At 35.8% G+C, this 14,469-nt stretch overlaps 1 protein-coding gene across 25 annotated transcripts in view; it reads left to right on the top strand.

Annotated features, from left to right (window-relative positions):
* The window catches only part of NCOA1 (nuclear receptor coactivator 1), a 253,860-nt gene that overhangs the window by 102,845 nt on the left and 136,546 nt on the right, over positions 1-14,469 (top strand). For 3 of the 25 annotated variants that reach the window (XM_085015951.1, XM_085015962.1, XM_085015957.1), the window contains exons 1-2: positions 11,243-11,303; positions 11,956-12,110. The exons of 21 other annotated variants lie outside the window; for them this stretch is intronic. The gene's annotated coding sequence lies outside the window, so the exon portion shown is untranslated. Of the gene's footprint in view, positions 1-11,242; positions 11,304-11,955; positions 12,111-14,469 lie in introns of those variants that run through there. One more of the 25 variants, XM_021085902.2, reaches the window with a different exon arrangement.

The raw sequence follows: 14,469 nt of genomic DNA, 5'->3' as shown, positions 1-14,469 counted from the left end.
AGAAAAAGACAAAAATAAATAAATAAACAAATCAATTAATTAATTAATTTACATGAGTTCCATGGGCCATTTCAGAGTGTCATTCACCTTTCCTGATACTGTATTCAAAAGTTCATACTTTTGAGGTGAAGTGTCAAGCTTTTATTAAAGTCTCAAAGCTGTCTTAGCACCTAAAAAAAGGTTACAAACCATTTTTGTAGGGCTTCTGAAGCATCTTACCTTCTGAAGGTAAATTAAAGATAAATTTGCTTTGCTTTCTGTAGAATCTTGGAGTGACCAACCTCCATTTTTTGCAAGGGGGGAAATTGCAGCTCCTGGAAGTTAAGTGACTTACCCAAAGATATTGTAGTTTAATCCTTGTTAAATTAGCAGGGGACCCAATAAGGCTCTTGTGGCATCCTGATTGATTTCTTAGGGCCCTCCTGCCTCTGTATAGAGGTTGTTGAGCTTTCAACTTGGCAGCAAGGTATTTATGTTTGAATGCAAAGCTTGTGTGGGTGCAGAGAGATCTCTAATAGTTGCTCCCTCTATTTCATGACATTTTAGCATGATTCTAGTTATATAGTTTCTTAGAGGGAGTATACATGAAGGACCTCTAAGGCCCCAAAGGAAAATCTCTAAGTTTGCATTAAAAAGTTAGGCCTTTGGTAGTGTCCATACTGAAGTAGAGTTTAAGAGCAAAGTCGTGACACTTCAGAGTACAGAAATCTCAGGCCTGTGAACGTTTTGTTCATTTATTTAATAGATGTTTGTTGTGTGCCTACTTTGGGGATATAAGTTTTTCTAATTGGTAAAGAATACATGCGGTAAATTATGAGATTGTGTTCATTTAATGATATCACCAGCTTAATTCATTTAATGGTATCACCAGTTTAATTAATGTTGGAAGTTTTTTCTCTTTCTAATTACTAACCCAAATAAAAAAATTTAATGTAATAATATTGACAGCAGTTTTTATGTAATAGTCATCAGTACACTAATCTGATAATGTTATGAAATATTATATATTCTCAGACTACTGGGAACTAAGGAGATCTCCTATTTAAATACAAGACCAAAGCAAAAAAAAAAAAAAGAGATTTTGTTTCATTTACCATTTTCCACTATCTGATTAAGGTTTAACTATTATCAAGTTAATATTTTTTTAATGTTTAAATTTAGTGGTTGTATTTCACATTGTGAACATAGATCCTGAATTTTTGTATTATTTAGTAATGTATCATAGTTGCAAGTTTAAAAGGTACAGCAGATTATTTGTAAGTATCCTTGAATGAATTTAAATTTTAATCGCTTCTCATATATACTTAAGATGCTTTCAGAAGAAGGATTTTATGATTTAATGTGTATTTCAAAGAACTAAAGGCTAATCCCATTTTACAATATTCATTTTACATAGTGTGCTTGAGAGTTCCGATATGTGAGATTTTGTGTGTATCTTTCCAATTGCAGTTAATCAGTTTGGCTTTTCAAACTGGAACAAGATTCTTCAACATTCTAAATCTTTTATTTATTTATTTATTACTTGAAATGTTTTTTATTAATGTATAGTTGATTTATGTTGTGCGAATTTCTGCTGTACAGCAGAGTGACCCAGTCATACATATATATACATCCCCTTTCTTATATTATCTTTCATCATGGTCTGTGTCAAGACAGTGTATATAGTTCCCTTGCTGTACAGCAGGACCTCGTTGCTTATCCATCCTAATGTAATAGTTTGCATCTACTAATCCCAAATTCCCAGTCCATCCCACTCCTTTCCTGCTCCCCTTTGACAACCACAAGTCTATTCTCTATGTCTGTGAGTCTGTAACATTCTAAGTCTTATTCTTTTAAGACTCCTTAGTCAGTTTAGTTTTCCTAAAATAATCACTTCAAAGGAATATTAACAATGTAGTATTTGGATTGTGTTTGTTTTCACCTATATGTTTAAGATATGTAATTGGTTTCCAAGGGTGACTATATGATAAACAATATTTTAGTTATAGGCAGTTAAGATTCAGTTGATGCAGAAACTTCAGTTATGTATGTGTCCCTCTCCTGTGTTACCATGAATAGTATCCTGAACTGATAACCTTATATTCATTATATTAATTGTTTGTTTTTTTAACTGAACCTACCCCACTCCCAAGTTCTTGAGAATAGGGCTCTAGGTCAACTTTGAATCTTCAGAACATAGCACACAGCAGACACTGTGTACTTTTTTAAATGAATAAATTGATTGAGGGATATGAGGGACCTGTTTTTGTGTCCCCTGTAGTCACCAAACAAGACTTTAAACGTGTGTGTGTGTGTGTGTGTGTGTGTGTGTAGCGGAGAGAAAGAAGACACTGATTGATTTTAAGGATTTGGCTCATGCAGTTATGGGGATTGGCATGTCTGAAGTTTGCAGGGCAGGCTGGCAGGCTGGAGACCTGGGAAAAGGGTGGATGTAGTTGAAATCCAAAAGCAGAAGTCTACAGGCAGAATTACCTCTTCCTTAGGGTACTTTAGTCATGTTTCTCTTAAGGCTGTCAGCTGACTAATGAGGCCAACTCCATTTTGGAGGATAATCTGCTTTATTCAAAGTCTACTGATTTAAATGTCACTATCATAAAGAAAAAAAAAAAACCTCTCCTAAAGTTCATAGCAACATCTAGACCAGTGTTTGATTATGTATCTGGGCACTGTGGCCTAGCCAAGTTGATACATAAAATTAACTATTATAGGTACCAAGTAAGTAGGTAATTTCAGTGGGGAAAAAAGACTGTTTAGTGTTTTAATAAATTGGCTATGAAAAAAATTGAGATTAGGATAAGGAATATTAAAAAGTTAAAAATAAAAAGAAATATGCATGGCTATAGCCAGGAATATATTTGTATAATACAATTTTGTATTTAAGTATAGCATTGGAAAACAAAGCATATGAACAAGTATTACTTAATGTATAAATTAGCAAATTTTCAGGGGACAGTGATCAGAATGAGGTTAAAAGCAAGTATTTTTTGTTTGTTTTGCTTTTTAGAGGCTCACCTGTGGTGTATGGAAGTTCCCAGGCTAGAGGTTGAAGTGGAGCTGCAGCTGCCGGCCTGTGCTGCAGCCACAGCAACACAGGATCTGAGCCACATCTGTGACCTACATCACAGCTCATGGAAATGCTGGATCCTTAACCCACTGAGCGAGGCCAGGGATCGAACTCACATCTTCATGGTTACTAGTCAGATTCGTTTCCACTGTGCCACAACGGGAACTCCCTAAAGGCAAGTATTCTTAAAGAATATGAATTTTGATCAAATTTTGAAGAATGTGTACAGCTATGCATATACATGGAGTTGGGGGAGAATCCTGATAAGTGGAATACCAAATCCTTATGAGAGACCTAGAGAGAAAAAGACAGGGAAAAACTGAAGGACGCCTTGAATATACATTTTACATTTGTTTAGCTGGGCAATTAAAAAAAACAACAACTTCTGAGAGTTAATTAGGACGAAAGTGATTAAATAAAAAACATTTCTTAAAGATACTGTTCTGCGTGGATAATGAACTAGATTGGTTTCTAAACCTAAGCAGAGGAGATGAGAACTTGGACAGAGATGTATAAATAGAAGGAATATTCAGTTCTCTTAGACATTGATGAGGGAATTGACAGAACTTTGTGATTTAATGTTAGAGACAAAAATGAGAGAGATATACTAATTTTGTCTAAATTGGCAGTCTGGTGCCGTAAGAATGATGTTAATTTTGACAGTGATGTGGAAATATAGAAGGTGGGCAGGTTAGAATATGATGAATGATGTACACATATGACTCAGTAGATATTCAGTCGAGTAAAAGTTACTGTATCATTGTACTACAGTATTCCAGTATTCTCCTCTGAGGCGTAAAATATAGTACCTTCTTATTAAGGACTTTTATTCTACTTAGTGAGATCAGCATACTTTTATTATAAACATAATAGTGTAAAATTTAATATTTAGAGATAGCAGACATCAAATTGTTGGTGAATCATCTCTAACCATCAAATGTTTAGTTAGTATATCCTGTGACAAAGACATTGAAAACTTCTTTTCAAAAAAATTTCAAAGGGGGAGAGTATTTAAGACTATTTTCTGAGAAGGATTTATGGCGGATATCAGATTTAAGCTTATATAGATAGGATTTGAAATGTTTTAGTGGGGCTAATGGGAAAAGCCAAAAAAGCCCAGCATTTAGTGTTTGTAGGTTTTTTGATGGTGGCCATTCTGACTGGTGTGGAAGTGATGCCTCACTGTAGTTTTGATTTGCATTTCTCTAATAATTAGTAGTGTTGAGCACCTTCTTGTGTGTTCTTTTGGCCATCCATGTGTCTTCTTTAGAGAAATGTCTGTTTAGATCTTCTGCCCATTTTTTTGATAGGGTTGTTTGTTTTTTTGATACTGAGCTGCATGAGTTGTTGGCATGTTTTGGAAATGGAGGTACATTGTAAGCAATTCTGGGAGAAAAAGATCCTCTGAACCTCCTAATCCCACTTCTTCCCCTGACAGTTTTTTTTGTTTTTGTTTTTGCTTTTTTTGTCTTTTTGCCATTTCTTGGGCCGCTCTCTCAGCATATGGAGGTTCCTGGGCTAGGGGTCAAATCGGAGCTGTAGCCGCCAGCCTATGCCAGAGCCCCAGCAACGCAGGATCCAAGCTGCATCTGTGACCTACACCATAGCTCATGGCAACACTGGATTGTTAACCCACTGAGCAAGGGCAGGGATCAAACCCGCAACCTCATGGTTCCTAGTCGGAGTCGTTAACCACTGCGCCACGACGGGAACTCCCACCCTGACAGTTTTATTAATTAGAATTCCTCTGGAAATCATTCTTTGAAAAACAATTCTTCCTTCCTCCTACCTTTACCTAAGAGGTCAGAATACAAGTATTCCTTCCTTTGCATGTACTTTAATCTTGCTTAGAATTATTATGTCTTCTCTTAATTTTCACTGTTACTACTATAGTTTCAAAAAATACTTACTATAATTAAAATTCAAGAAGAGCACTGAGACGTCAACGTAGTAATTACAGTTTACTGAATGGTCATGTGATTGGGGAAGAGTAGGAACAAGTAATTGGGTGGTTAACTGGTAAAGTTTTTCTAAATTCTTTACTACATTTATGTGATAACTAATAGTTTCTTGAGTATTATTTCTCTAGGTAATCAAGAAGGTGTATTTTGGTTAATAAATAAGGAGATAAGTAGTTATTTGAATATTTGAAAATATTTGTTATGCTCCATAAAATACTGTTCTGTAATCTCCTCAGTCCATTAAATAAAAATTTATTGCCCTCCATTAGAAAGTAGATTTTAAAATATTATTTGTTATGTCAATATGAACCAATCAGTAGTATGTATACCACCCCAGAAATGGAATATTACCAATACAATGGAAACTCCCATTGTAAACCTTTCTCAACACCTCTCTCTTTCTGACTCCTCCTATATATAAACACTAAATGGAATTTTGTGACTTGTTTTTTAAGATTTAAAAGTGTAAGTTTTACTGCATGTATGTCTATCCTAAATAATATAGTCTATTAATTTATTTTCGAACTTTATAAAAATGGTAGATTGTATGTGTCCTGCTTAAATCCACTTGGAGTTCCCGTCATGGCTCAGTGGAGACTGACTGGTATCCATGAGGATCCAGGTTCAATCCCTGGCCTCACTCAGTGGATTAAGGATCCAGCGTTGCCGTGAGCTGTGGTATGAGCTATAGGTGCGGCTCAGATCTGGTGTTGTTGTGGCTATGACATAGGCCAGTGGCTATAGCTTTGATTCCACCCCTAGCCTGGGAACCTCCATATGGTGCAGGTGCGGCCCTAAAAAAAGGTCCACTTTTAAGATTCATTTTACATTGCTCTATAGGACATTTATTTTCATGGCTAGTTATGAATATATGATAATTTATTTTATTGGTTTAAAAAATTTTTATTGTAATTGATTTACACTGTTCTGTCAATTTCTGCTGTACAGCACAGTGACCCAGTTATATATTTATATACATTCTTTTTTTCACATTATCCTCCATCATGTTCTGTTTTATTGTTAATTGACACGCTTGCGTTTGTTTTTTCTATTATGTTGTGAGCCACACGGGAAGTCCTGTTTTTTCTATTATGAACAATACTGCAATGAGTATTCTTACAGATATTTTATGGTGTACATATGCAAAAGCCTCTCTACCCAGAAGTAGAATTGCTGGGTTGTAGAGTATGTACATTCTCACTTTCAGTGCTAAATTATTTTCCAGTTTGGTTTGAGGGACGCGGTGGCTAAAAATTTCCTCTTCTTCCTGCGTACAGAGTTGGGTTGTATTTTCCACCTCCTTTGCATTAAGAATGTCCACCTGGATAATTTCTAGGCTGTAGAATATGAGTAGAAGTAATATATGCTGCATTTAGGCTTCACCCACAAAAATATGCCATGTATGATCATCCAGTTTCTCTTTCCCCATCATCTGGCCAAAGTTTGTTTCTTCCATACCAAGTCCTTCATCTCCCCACCTCCCCAAGTTACATATATTGTGCTAGACAGATCTGTACAAGTTGAATAGAGGTAGTGATTAATGAGTGTCCTTGTTTCTAATTTTAGAGTATGCTTCAAATATTTAATAATTATCTACAAGATTTTCTGTATTCACTGTCCTTTATAAAGTAAGGAGGTCTTAAAAATCTTAAATGATTTTTCTAAAAATTTTTATCAGTAATGTTGAATTTAATCAGATGTTTTACCACTATTGAAAAGATTGTCTATTAATTTTGTGAATAATGCTTACATCTTTGTAATATTAAATCACACTTGTATTCCTAGCATAAACGCAGATAGAAAAATCTTCAATTTATCACTATATTGTTTGTCAATAAAAGTATCTTTCACTATCTGCATTTTTTTTGGATTCTTACTTTGGATATAGTAAGGGTTTAATGGATATAACTAAGGGTCTAGTAAGGATATAATGACTGTTTCAGAGACTCCTGAACTTTCTCAGTTCATAGTGTCCTTCAGTCAAAGAAATGCCTAGTAGCTACATTTATTAAGTAGTTAGATTCAAACAATAAGTATTTATGTCCTAACAACTTAGTAGCTGTTTAAAAAATTAATACGCATAAAGTCAAAAAGTAATATTTTAATTTTATTCTTAAATAGCCACAATTACTTACCAATACGGTGTATGTATCTGAGAGTATCACATAACTTCTCAAATCTTGGACTCAGATTGGGCACTGCCACTCTCATTTCTTGTTTCATGTTGATTTCCACATGATGGTTCCTATTTTTTTGAGGGGGGGGCAATGCTTGCTTTTTATCACAGCAACTGCCACCATAAACTCAGATTCGCAAAGATAAGAGGTCATCAAAAGGAATACAGTATGATTTAATGTTGAAACTGTGAAAGAATGTAAGTGATGCCTGCCAGATGTGTATTGTACATCAAATTGAAAACATCCTGTGGCACTCCTCTGAGTTTGCTGTGGCACCTCGGGACAACTTAGAACATAGTTTGAGAACCACAGAACTAGTTAGTTCCTAAGTTTTAGGGAGTGAATAGAATATGGATGTTGAAGAGTACTGAATGTTTTTCCTATGTGATGCATTTTATGAGTTGGAATAAAGGCTCTCAGCCCTATTTTTAATAAAATTTGTTGCGTTAATTTACTTTGTTGAGATTTGGATTGTTGAGGGTGATGCCTCTTTCGTTTTGAGTTTTGCATCTGTGTTCAAGAATGAGATTGACATATTATTTCTTTTTCTAATACTATTTGGTTTTGGTATTAAGGTCATATAGGTCTAATAGAATGAGTTGGAAGATGTTTCTTCTTTCTGGAAAACTTTTTGGTAAAATTCAACTCTGCTTTCTGAGAAGATTTCTTAAAAAATTACTAGGGTTGGATTTTCTTTCCTTTGTTTATCTTTATTTTCTTTATTTTCTATAATACCATACAACATTCCTTAAAGACAAAACAGTTTTATACCAAAAACGCAAAACAGAGTGTGCATATGGAATTAATTCTAAGTAGTTTGATCACTCAGTCCCCAAATCTTATACTTCTAAACAAAACTGACTTATGGCCTTGGAGAAGATTTTAAACTATTGACTTAATCTCTTTGATGGGTATAAAAGTATTAACTCTTTTCATATTTTCCTGAGTTAGTTTTTTTAAGAAAACAACAGGAGTTCCCACTGTGGCACAGCAGGTTAAGGATCCAGCATTGTCTCTATGGCAGCTCTGGTCACAGCTGTGGCTATATTTGATCCCTGGCTTCAGAACTTCCATATGCCACAGGTGTGGTGGAAAAGAAAACAAAACTTTAAAAAAATAGTTTTAGACTTAATAGAAAAGTTGTAAAAAAATAGTATATTGAGTTCCAGTGTACCCCTCAGCCATCCCACCCCACCCCTGCATTATTAACATCCTATGTTGCTGTGGCACATTTTGTCAGAACTAACACACTGATGTTATTAAACTCCAGGCTTTATTTAGCTTTCAGCAGTTTGTCATTAATATTCTCTTTCTGTCCATAGTCCAACCTAGAGTATATGACTGTGTTTCTCCAGTCTCAGTCTATGATACTTTCCTAATTTTTCCTTGTTTTTATGACCTTGACAGTCTTGAGGAGTACTGACCGGGTATGCTATAGAATCTCTCTCTAAGTCTGTCTCATGTTTTTCTCACAATCAGACTGGGATTACGAGAAGAATACCGTAAAGGGGAAGTCCCATAGTCCCGAAGTACCGTGAGGGGGTGGTCATCACACCACTTTAGGGGGACATGATATCCAGCACTTCACGGGTGATGTTAACCTTTGTCACATGATTCAGTAGTACAGCCTGATTGCTCTGCTGTGAAATCCTTATTACTCTTTATCTACTTAATTCTTTGGAAAAGGGTTCCTAAGTAAATCTGGAAATTAAGCTCTACCTTCTAGAGGAGAGAGTAGTTTCATATATTTTTTGGAATTCTTCCCTAAGAAAGGTTTGTCTCTTCTCCTGCATTTATTTAGTTAGTTAGTTACATTAATATGTCCTAGGTTTGTTTTAATGAGTTATATCTTTTAAGAATTTACCTTTTTCATTTGCTTTAAATCTATTAGTAAAAGGTTTTTCACAACATCTTATTTGTGTAATATTTGCTTTATAGTTAAGCTTTCCTTTTCATTTTAAATAATTAACATGTATCTTTTTCTTTTTTGACCGCATTGAGGGCATTTTATTACTTGTTTTAAAGAATCAACTTTTGATTTTATCAAATTGTTTGTTTTCCATTTCATTAATTTATGATTTAATATTTGTCTGTGTTTTTTACCTTATTTTTAGATGAGGAGGTTTATTTTTTTAGTTAGACATTTAGCTCTTTAATTTTCATTCTTCTTTCATAATAAAAGCATTTATGAGAATACATTCTCCTCTAAGTATTGCTTTCGTGACATTTTATAGTTTTGAAATATTCATTATCGTTTTATTCTTAGTTTAAAATCTTTTGTTTTTGTTTCTGGAGTTGTGAGCTATTTAAAGATGTAGATTTAAATTTTCAAGTATATGGCAATTTTATGTTTGTTTTTTACTTATTTCTTTGCATTGTGATGAGAGGATTCAGCCTTGGATTTCCCATTGTGGCTCAGCGGAAATGAATCTGACTAGTATCCATGAGGACACAGGTTTGATCCCTGGCCTCTCTCAGTGGGTTAAGGATCTGGAGTTGCCGTGAGCTGCAATCTAGGTTGCAGATGTGGGTTGGATCTGGTGTTACTGTGGCTGTGGCTTAGCCAGTGGCTACAGCTCCAACTGGATCCCTAGCCTCGAAACTTCTATATGCTGCAGGTACAACCCTAAAAAGACAAAAAAGAACCCAAACAACAACAACAACAACAACAAAAGAGAATGCAGCCTTTCTGGTGGTGATTGTTCCAATCTGTGGTGTGTGTCACAGATGCAGCTCAGATCTTGAGTTGCTGTGGCTGTGGTGTAGGCTGGCAACTGCAGCTCCGATTCAGCCCCTAGCCTGGGAACCTCCATATGCTGTAGGTGTGGCCCTTAAAAAAAAAAAAAAAGTTTCTAGAGTCCAATCCAAACCCACAGACCAGAAATGCCAGGATACCCAGTCTCTGGATATTTTTTAAAACTTCTTAGAGGAGTTTCCTGATATCACAGCAGGGTAAAGATCCAGTATTGTCACTGCTGTGGCTCGAGTTGTAGCTGTGGTATGGGTTCCATCCCTGGCCTGGGAACTTCCGCATGCTGCTGGCATGGCAAAAAAAACCCCAAAAAACAACAACTTCTTAGATAATTCTGATTCACTAAAGAGTGGTTTGAGAACCACTCACATAGAAGCAGTTGACAATTCCTTTGTATAAACTTGAATAGTCAAATGTTAATAGCTAAGGTTTATTGACTATAAGGTAGTATATATAGTAGTGTGCAGTAATCCTAGCTTTTAGTAGTAGTATTATATACTGGGGTCTAGTCTAAATCCTTTACATATATTGTCATTTATTCCTCATAACAACCCTATAGTTACTACTACTATCCTCATGTTACAAATAATTGAAACACAGAGAAATTAAGTAAATTAAGATTGCACAGCTAGGAGTTCCCGTCGTGGCTTAGTGGTTAACGAGTCTGAATAGGAACCATGAGGTTTCGGGTTCCATCTCTGGCCTTGCTCAGTGGGTTAAGGATCCGGCGTTGCTGTGAGCTGTGGTGTAGGTCACAGATGCGGCTAGGATCCTGCGTGGCTCAAATCTGGCATTGCTGTGGCTCTGGGGTAGGCCGGTGGCTACAACTTCGATTGGACCCCTAGCCTGGGAATCTCCATGTGCCACGGGAGTGGCCCTAGAAAAGGCAAAAAGCCAAAAAAAAAAAAAAAAAAAAAAAAGATTGCACAGCTAGTGGGTAGCACAGCTGATATTTGAATCCAGATAGTCAATCTAAGTCCAGAGCATGTAAGCCTAACCCAGCATCTTTACAGTCTTCCAGATATTTCACATTTTATTGATTCCCAGAGGGGATTTATCATTACAGAATATAGCAAGAAAAATATATTTTGAATCATTACATATTATGTTGGTTCAGCATAAGTATTAGATAAGCAGAATAGTATAGTAGAAATATTCTTGACCTATAGTGAGACAGGCAGACATGAATCTTTTCTAAGCTGCTTACTGTATAGCTATAAGAAATTTATCTTCTGAGCTATTATTTTCTCATTTGTAAAGGAGAATAATTATTTTTTTACTTTATCAGAGATTTTGAAGAAATAAAATTAAGAAGAATCCATAATACACTGCTTGATGTACAGTGTATGGTCAGTATTAGATTATAAGTATCCCCTAAGAAAATTATGCTGATTCCCATATAGAAGGTTGTGGTAAGCTTTAGTATGGGAGCAGTTGATAGTGCTGGTAGGGGCCATGCTGACTATCTCTACTGAGAGTATACTTGGTGCCAGGCACTGACCTAGGCTCTGGAAATACGGCATTGAATAAGACATAGCCTTCCTGCTCTCAAGGAACTTACAGTCCTCTTCCTGTGGTCAAAGGGGATTCGATCCAGACAGATAGACAAATATTTTGCTAGATGCTATTATGGGGGTAAGCATAGGGTGCTATAGGAGCATATAGGAGGGTCACTTAATCAAACCGTCGCAGATGAGGAATGGCTTCCCAAAGGGAGGAGGAGGAGGATGTGAGGAATTAGAGTAGTAAATCCAGATAGGAGGTAAAGAGAAGGCTGGTAGAAATTTGTTATTGCTACAGCAGTGTCCCATTCTTTAACAAAATAGGTGTCATCAACATTAATGACATTTTCAGAGACACCAGGAAAGTATGATTTTGTCAGGTCACTGTTGAAATATTAAGAGCCTACTTTTAGGTTTAGCCGTTACTAAAGTAGACAGTTTTTAAAAGTAAAATTAAAATGGCACTTTTTATATGTAATGTTGAAATTTTGTCCCATAGTACTTTCGGAGGTCTTAGATTCACATGGCCTTGCTTGTTGTTCAAACTGTTATTATGCTTGTTGTTCAAACTGTTATTACATTGGGATATACTTCTGGAGAAGAGAGAGGAAGAAGCACGAAGAAGCAATGATCTTCAGAGACTGGAAATGATTTGTGAGTTGGTGAATATTGCTACATGCTGTTTATACATTTCCTGTTCTCTCATTATCCTTTCTCGCAGGTGATGAAAAATTGAGTGGCTCATTTATAATTAGTGGTATTAACGTGATCTGTAGTACATTGCTCTGGTATGTTGATATTGATCAACAAAATTACATATATAGGAGTTGAGATGTCTTTCCATCTTTTTCTAGTGCTCCTTCCCAATAAAATAATATACTAAAACTATGGGAGGGTAAGATCACTCTATGGCAAAACTGGGATAAGAAAAAGAGAATGGATCAAGATTTCCTTAGAAGGGGAGGAATATGGATCTAGAAGAAAGATGATAATGTTATTATTCTCTCCTATAATACCAAGGATTATAGGAGTAAGGAATGTGGTTGGTCTTTAAAAATACTTACTTGATGTAAGACTGTACTTTGATTTCCTGCAGCTCAGCTTGTGCATCCATATGAGGACTGTGGTTTTTTGCAAGAGCAGTCCCCGACTAGAGCTGGGGAAAGTGGAGCAATTGATGTGTATATTTGGAAACATTGGAAACCAGTCGTTGGGGGACTAAAGCTCTTAGTTGCTAAGGGGTAAATGGAGGGTGGAAAGAAAAAGGTGAAAAATGAAATCATGTTCATGAAAGTTAATTCTGAAAAAGATCCTTAGGTAAATTTATAAAATGAAGTTGCAGCCATGAACATGTTTGCTGTGATAATGAGTCTTTGTATACTCGGACTGGCCAAAACCTTGAAGAGAGAAAAACAGTTTTAGGCCACCCCCTCCTTGCCACCCCGCAAAAAAACAACAACAACAACAAACAAAAAGCGCTTTATAATTCTGTCCCTCTAACTTAAATAGAAATCTTCTTAACAGTTCGGACCTTTATGACATGAAGTTGGGGGAGGGTGGTAGATAGGTGGAGCATGAACAGCCTGTGGGTTCAGTGATTCTGGTGGTGTTGGGATATCTTAGATTCTTGGTGTCTTTGAGGGGACGTATTTGTGCCTCATTGGGGTTTATTTTAGCAGACTCTTGACTACCTTTAGGTACTTTTCTCTAAGAATTTGCTGTGTTTTAGAGGATTGTGATTTTTTTTCAGGTTCAAAATAATTCTCAAAACTGGACATTATGGTCTCTTTACCCTCAACTTCTGGATTCCTCTTACCTTTATTCGTTTTCTCTCTCTCTCTCCTCTCTCTCTCTCTTTTTTTTTTCTTTTTTTTTTTTTTTTGGCTACTTTTGATCTTCCAGCTTTAGTTGACCCTCTAACTATGGGAGTGTTTCCATACTAATCTGTTCTCCTAGTACTCTATTCTCCCTTCCTTGGTCATCTCATCTATCCCACTGTCATTAATATGTCAGTGATTCGAAAAGCCTTTATATCCCACTACTTTGGAGGTCAGCTGGACATAGCTGCTTGGATGTCATATTCATAATTAATATGTATGAATTCATTAGCTTCTCCCTCAGATATCACTTATCTCCTGTAATCTGAGTCTTGGCTAATTGGCTTTAATACATATCTAGACTCCCATGATAGAACACTTGGTGTTTATAGAGCTGAGTTAGAGACTAATCCTGATGTAAATAAAATTTTAGCCAGAAAGGTACCTCATCATAGCATTGTTTTTAATAGCAAAAAATTGGAACTAATCTAAAGACCTGCACCACTGTCCTGTTTAAAAACTGATACATACACAGAAATATTTTACCGACAATGTAGAAGAATATTTAACAACATGAGAACTTTTATATATATACATATATATAAGTTCAATGAAAAAATGGTCTCAAACAGTATGTGCACTGACCATCATTAAAACAAAACTATTAAAAACTGTATCTGTTTTTGTAGAAGAGTATGTATATACATATGTTTAATTCTAGATGGAACAGTTATGAGTAGTTTATATTTTATTCTTTTTATTTACTTGTATTTTCTGTATGGTAAATATGAATTACTTTTGTAATTGATACATGAAGACAGTTTGGTCTCTCTTTTTTACCTTCAACTCTTACTGATTTAGTCCAGTGTCTCACTCATCTCACCTCTTGCTACATTATTAGTCCAGCTGTTTGTTCTATCAGCATTAGACTATCACAGCAGCCCCTCTTCAGCTGTCAGAGCTACCTCCTAAAAATCTTAGCTGCTTGGGTTCTTCCCTTGTTTAACCCTTCCAGTTTAGGTAGCTAAGTGTTCCATCTCCAAAACCATCAGGAGTAGAGTAAATTTTGAATGTTTTCCCTTGTTACAATTGAGTTTAAAGACCTTCAGTACTGGAATTTAGCCAACTCAAGATACAACATTTTCCCTTAACCCTAACCAAGTCGCTTTTGATCAGAGTGCAGATAGTCATGCTAG

This window comes from Sus scrofa, chromosome 3 (assembly GCF_054392235.1).
Source record: "Sus scrofa isolate SSC_HxYL_T2T_F1_AM1 chromosome 3, Sscrofa_HxYL_maternal_Yorkshire_Landrace_v2.0, whole genome shotgun sequence".
Lineage (NCBI taxonomy): Eukaryota > Metazoa > Chordata > Mammalia > Artiodactyla > Suidae > Sus > Sus scrofa.
Note: the sequence above shows the minus strand (reverse complement) of the source record. Positions and strands in the feature narration are given on the sequence as shown.